The 6,871-nt window shown below is 59.5% G+C and overlaps 1 non-coding gene across 1 annotated transcript; it reads right to left on the reverse strand.

The window, feature by feature from the left end:
* Positions 1-1,719: 1,719 nt before the first annotated feature.
* Positions 1,720-3,534, reverse strand: LOC142795244 (small subunit ribosomal RNA). Its single transcript, XR_012892882.1, has one exon. It is a non-coding gene; the product is annotated as a small subunit ribosomal RNA (ribosomal RNA).
* Between the last annotated feature and the right edge of the window lie 3,337 nt (positions 3,535-6,871).

Here is a 6,871-nt window from a genome sequence, read left to right on the forward strand (position 1 = left end):
GTGAAAAAGTGTTTGTTCAATTCCGTACAGTCAAAACCAAACGTTTCTGGCACTCGGCCAAACAGTGGCCAAGAAGGGCGCTTTTCAGCGCACGCTTGGACTCCAAAACTCTGCCGCGCCTTTTTCGGCTGCCGCAAATCGAGCAAACGGTGTGTTTCGGACGGCGTTTCGCTTCCGCTACTTGCGAGTGCTTTCGTGGTCCACCCCTCTATAAATACTCGGGAGGCGTCGAAGCCGGTTCTCCAAGCCGGACCCGTAGGTATCGTTGTGTGCTCGCTCTCATTGGCCCGCCTAACCAGAAAATGCCTGCGGTACACCCATTTGGATAAGAGTGCACGCAGATGCGGGCCTCGACGGCTACACATTTCCTCGGGCGGCCGCCTCCCGGCCTCCGTGGAGCGCGGGATGCACGGTCCCATCGACAAGCCTCTCCCGTTTTTACCGTGGCGTCGCGGTTCACCACGGCGGGCGGGTCGGTCTCCTCCGCATAAAAAGGGGGACCCCCGCTTTTTGTTCCACGAAATCGCACAAGCTTTTTTCGCATCCACGGTTTGCCACCGCACACCAAAATGCCGATCCGGCTGCCTACTTTAGCCAACAGGTGGAGCCAGGCGCGCCGTACTTGCGCGGCACTTCCCACGTCCACCGAAGTCGGTGCCAAGGACCACTTTCGGCGCCGGAGCCGCGTACGAGCCTACTCGAGGCGGAAGAACGAAGCCAGCAAGGGCCTGGCCGCAAGTGCGTTCAATTGTCGGGACGTCCAAGTCCCTCGTTCTTCCGTGCTTCCTCTTTCGGCAAGTCGTTGCGGCACCTTCCCAAAGCGCGCAGACCCGCTAATCGCGACGAGCGCGACGTGGCCGTGCCGCCTTTCCCTCGGCAGCAAGCAAAACGCCTGGCAACGTCGACGCTCCCCTAACCGCGATCTCGCACCGTGTTTCGTGTGGCGAATTCAAAAGCCGGCCGGCGCTGCTGCAACCATTACGGTCGGTACGCATACGCCGCGGAGGGCGGGACGGTCATCGGAGCGTGCGGTTCCTCCATCGAGTACTGCGCACCTCGGCCGTCGCATCGCCGTGCCATGACCGGCCGCGCGTCAACGCGAACCGGTGCCAGCGAGATCCCTCGCCTGCAAGAACCGACCGGCAGCCTCCGTCACCCGAGGACGCGGAGGCGCTTGCCGCGGACGGCGGGACGGTATGCACTGGTGCACAGCGGACCCGTCACATCGCCAGTTCCTTGACCGACCGCCGACGCTTGTGCCGTTCCTCTCGTACTTGGCAGTCGCCGCGCGATTGTCGGGTCTCGTTCTTGCACGCTCGAACGGTCGGGAGGGCACTCGGCTGGCGTTTCGGGAACGCGCAGCCTCGCCTTCTACCGACGTAACCACGACTCGCCGTTCGCGCTCCGCCGCTCCTGTTTACAGTACTAGGCGGTCCCGCAGCGGTCGGGTCGCGCATTTCGAGCGCTTCGAGCCACGGTGCAGTGGCGGGTCGAAAGCCGACCTATGAGTGCGTTGCGCCGTTTGTACCCGCGTCCGCCACCTGGCCGACCGTCCAAGGTCGCGGTGTTGGCGTCCGCTGGGCGCAACAATTTGTCACGGGGTGCCGCTCCACATTCAGGCAGCCCCGTGGGGAAAAGCCGACCCCGCGTCCAAACGGGGTCAGCGGCAGAAAGTGTCGGGCGCAGACGCAGCTGAGGCGCTCACCCTTCACAATCCGTTAATGATCCTTCCGCAGGTTCACCTACGGAAACCTTGTTACGACTTTTACTTCCTCTAAATGATCAAGTTTGGTCATCTTTCCAACAGACCGGCGCAACCGAAAGGCCGCGCCGGACATCGGTCCGAAGACCTCACTAAATCATTCAATCGGTAGTAGCGACGGGCGGTGTGTACAAAGGGCAGGGACGTAATCAACGCGAGCTTATGACTCGCGCTTACTGGGAATTCCTCGTTCAAGGGGAACAATTGCAAGCCCCTATCCCAATCACGAAAGAAGTTCCACGGGTTACCCAGTCTTTTCAGACAGGGATAAAGACACGCTGCTTCCTTCAGTGTAGCGCGCGTGCGGCCCCGGACATCTAAGGGCATCACAGACCTGTTATTGCTCTGTTTCGTGCGGCTAGGAGCCGCTTGTCCCTCTAAGAAGGTTGTAAGGTGCTGGGAACCCCGCACCTATTTAATAGGCTAGAGTCTCGTTCGTTATCGGAATTAACCAGACAAATCGCTCCACCAACTAAGAACGGCCATGCACCACCATCCACCGAATCAAGAAAGAGCTCTCAATCTGTCAATCCTCCCAGTGTCCGGGCCGGGTAAGTTTTCCCGTGTTGAGTCAAATTAAGCCGCAGGCTCCACTCCTGGTGGTGCCCTTCCGTCAATTCCTTTAAGTTTCAGCTTTGCAACCATACTTCCCCCGGAACCCAAATACTTTGGTTTCCCGGAAGCTGCCCGCCGAGTCATTTGAGTAACTCAGGCGGATCGCTGGTTGGCATCGTTTATGGTCAGAACTAGGGCGGTATCTGATCGCCTTCGAACCTCTGACTTTCGTTCTTGATCAATGAAAACATTCTTGGCAAATGCTTTCGCAGTAGTTCGTCTTGCGACGGTCCAAGAATTTCACCTCTAGCGCCGCAATACGAATGCCCCCGTCCGTCCCTCTTAATCATTACCTCGTATTCCAAAAACCAACAGAACAGAAACGAGGTCTTGTTCTATTATTCCATGCAAGTTTATTCAGGCGACTCGCCTGCGTTGAGCACTCTAATTTTTTCAAAGTAAAAGCACCGGCCATCTCGAGGCACACAATGAAGTGCACCAAGAAAGAACCGGCATGATGTTCAGTCCGAGCCGTCGCATCGGGTAGATGCACTACTCGTCTGGAACTGAGATCCAACTACGAGCTTTTTAACCGCAGCAGCTTTAGTATACGCTATTGGAGCTGGAATTACCGCGGCTGCTGGCACCAGACTTGCCCTCCAATTGATCCTCGTTAAAGGATTTAGAGTGTACTCATTTCAATTACGGGGCCTCAAAAGAGTCCCGTATTGTTATTTTTCGTCACTACCTCCCCGTGCCGGGAGTGGGTAATTTGCGCGCCTGCTGCCTTCCTTGGATGTGGTAGCCGTTTCTCAGGCTCCCTCTCCGGAATCGAACCCTGATTCTCCGTTACCCGTAACAACCATGGTAAGCAAGTAACCTACCATCGAAAGTTGATAAGGCAGACACTTGAAAGAAACGTCGCCGGCTCGTGGCCATGCGATCAGCACAAAGTTATCCAGAGTCACCACACAATACGGGCCGAAACCCGATCGATCTTGGTCTAATAAAAGCACCCGTTACCCAAAGGGCTCCAGGCTCACTGCATGTATTAGCTCTAGAATTGCCACAGTTATCCAAGTAGGAAGAAACGATCTAAGGAACCATAACTGATTTAATGAGCCATTCGCGGTTTCGCCTTATTTCGGCATGTACTTAGACATGCATGGCTTAATCTTTGAGACAAGCATATGATTACTGGCAGGATCAACCAGGTAATCGTTCGACTGCGCGTCCGTCCTCGCCCTCGGCGGGCCGGACGCAGTCTGTGTGCGGCGGAGGCCACCTTCAGGCGCCCCAACACGCTTATTTTGCACTCCGAGATGACGGCGTTCGAGCTCGCTACGGCACAACCTTCCCGAAAGACGAGTGGGAGCCGTGCGGCAAGAAGCACGTTCATGCTCGCTCTTTTTCGTTGCATCGACTCGGTCGCGCCGTGCGGGTTGCCCAAGCCCGCTGCACTGTCGGTGGACCGGCCGGAACTAGCAACGGAGCCGAGACTGCAAAGCCGCCAGACGACGGGTCACGCCCGCGTCTTCGGCGCTTTCGCATCTGAATCGCCCGAGGACGACACGGAACACACCTCGATATCGTGGTAAAACGGCACCGTCCGACAACCAGCCCCTAACGCATCAAGCGGATGAGGCTGCAGACGACTGCCGTGGATTCCCCTGGAGCAGACCCGAGGACACGCTTGACGAGGCCGAAGCCCGCCGCATATCAGACACCCGGTCGCTTTCGCGTACGCCGCTCACGAGAACCCCCACATAATAGCAGCGATAAGTACCCAGACCTCCTTGGGCCCTAATACGAGCGTACTCGAGAAAATTTCACCGCGGGTGTGCCCCGAAACGTGTGGCATGTTGAGCGTGCCACAAGTCTACGTCGCTCTCAAACCCGCCGAGGTCGTAGAATTTGCGACCCTACTCACGAAATTCCCACCGAGGATACGGCCGCAAACGTACCGCACCTTGGGTAGGCCACGAGTTTGTGCAACACTACGCTGACGGCACAGCACCGAGGTCGTGCGCGCACGCACGGGAAAATTCCGCCGCGGTTTCTGCCGAAAACGTGAGGCACCACGACTCTCCGCAAGTTCGCGTCGACTGCGAAAGACCGAAGTCGTGAACGACGTGTCCGCTACTCGCCGCCGACACGCTGGACACCAAACGTACAACGACTCGACGGCGTCGTAGAGGCCCACGACGCGGTTTTCCTTAACGACGTCTCGGCGTGGCACCGACAGGTTAGAACGGCCGACCAACGTTCCCTGTCCGCCGTTCGGCTCAGTCGAAGGGCTCGGCGACTTCGGCAACGCTGCGAAGCCGCACGGTGACGCACGCCATGTCCCCATTTTTTTTTTTCTTTCTGCGTCTGCCGGGGTGCCCCTATAATAGCAGCGATAAGCACCCAGACCGCCGTGGGTCGCTCGCCCCGGCTGACGTGGTTTTTCGTACTCCTGCGGCGGTCGCCGTCAAGCACGTCCAAATACGCTACTTTCGTGGGCGCATTCACGCTCTTTCGCTTCGCCGGAGTGCCAGCACTCACTCTGCCAAAAACGGCGAACATCCGAGCGGCGGTTCCCACTTTTGCGTCGGCGTCGCAAACCCCGCCCCGGCAGACGAGGTTTGCCGTACTCGTGCGACGGTGGCCGGCGGGCACGTCGAAAGACGCCGATATCGTGCGCGAATTGGCGCACCTTGGCTTCACCGGAGTGCCGCCACTGACTCCTCCAAAAACGGCGAAGATCCGAGCGGCGCTTCCCACTTTCGCATCGGCGTCCCGAACTCCGCCCCGGCTGACGCGGTTTACCGTACTCGTGCGACGGTCGCCGGCGAGCACGTGGAAAGACGCCGATATCGTGCCCGAATCGGCTCCGTTCGGCTTCGCCGGAGTGCCAGCACTGGCTCGGCGAAAGACGACGAACATCCGAGCGACGGTTCTCACTATTGCGTACGCGTCGCAAACCCCGCCCCGGCAGACGCACTTTGCCGTACTCGTGCGACGGTCGCCGGCGAGCACGTAGAAAGACGCCGATATCGTGCCGGAATCGGCCCCGTTTGGCTTCGCCGGAGTGCCAGCACTCACTCGGCCACAAACGGCGAACATCCGAGCGGCGGTTCCCACTTAGCCGTCGGCGTCCCGAACTCCGCCCCGGCAGACGCGGTTGCCGAGCTCGTGCGACTAGCGACCGCGAAGCCGTCTCGCGACGCCGCTTTCGTGCGCGGCTCCCACTGCGACCTGGGTCACCCGAGGTCGACGAGCAAAAAAGAATGTCGAAAAAAATTTTTTTTTTTTTTTGCGTCTGCCGGGGTGCCCCTATAATAGCAGCGATAAGCACCCAGACCGCCATGGGTCGCTCGCCCCGGCTGACGTGGTTTTTCGTTTTCCTGCGGTGGTCGTCGTCAAGCACGTCCAAACACGCCACTTTCGTGGGCGCATTCGCGCTCTTTCGCTTCGCCGGAGTGCCAGCACTCACTCTGCCAAAAACGGCGAACATCCGAGCGGCGGTTCCCACTTTTGCGTCGGCGTCGCAAACCCCGCCCCGGCAGACGAGGTTTGCCGTACTCGTGCGACGGTGGCCGGCGGGCACGTCGAAAGACGCCGATATCGTGCGCGAATTGGCGCACCTTGGCTTCACCGGAGTGCCGCCACTGACTCCTCCAAAAACGGCGAAGATCCGAGCGGCGCTTCCCACTTTCGCATCGGCGTCCCGAACTCCGCCCCGGCTGACGCGGTTTACCGTACTCGTGCGACGGTCGCCGGCGAGCACGTGGAAAGACGCCGATATCGTGCCCGAATCGGCTCCGTTCGGCTTCGCCGGATTGCCAGCACTGGCTCGGCGAAAGACGACGAACATCCGAGCGACGGTTCTCACTATTGCGTACGCGTCGCAAACCCCGCCCCGGCAGACGCACTTTGCCGTACTCGTGCGACGGTCGCCGGCGAGCACGTAGAAAGACGCCGATATCGTGCCGGAATCGGCCCCGTTTGGCTTCGCCGGAGTGCCAGCACTCACTCGGCCACAAACGGCGAACATCCGAGCGGCGGTTCCCACTTAGCCGTCGGCGTCCCGAACTCCGCCCCGGCAGACGCGGTTGCCGAGCTCGTGCGACTAGCGACCGCGAAGCCGTCTCGCGACGCCGCTTTCGTGCGCGGCTCCCACTGCGACCTGGGTCACCCGAGGTCGACGAGCAAAAAAGAATGTCGAAAAAAATTTTTTTTTTTTTTTTGCGTCTGCCGGGGTGCCCCTATAATAGCAGCGATAAGCACCCAGACCGCCATGGGTCGCTCGCCCCGGCTGACGTGGTTTTTCGTTTTCCTGCGGTGGTCGTCGTCAAGCACGTCCAAACACGCCACTTTCGTGGGCGCATTCGCGCTCTTTCGCTTCGCCGGAGTGCCAGCACTCACTCTGCCAAAAACGGCGAACATCCTAGTGGCGGTTCCCACTTTTGCGTCGGCGTCGCCAACCCCGCCCCGGCATACGCGGTTTGCCGTACTCGTGCGGCGGTGGCCGGCGGGCACGTCGAAAGACACCGATATCGTGCGCGAGTC

Source organism: Rhipicephalus microplus, unplaced genomic scaffold (genome assembly GCF_043290135.1).
Source record: "Rhipicephalus microplus isolate Deutch F79 unplaced genomic scaffold, USDA_Rmic scaffold_590, whole genome shotgun sequence".
NCBI classification, from domain to species: domain Eukaryota; kingdom Metazoa; phylum Arthropoda; class Arachnida; order Ixodida; family Ixodidae; genus Rhipicephalus; species Rhipicephalus microplus.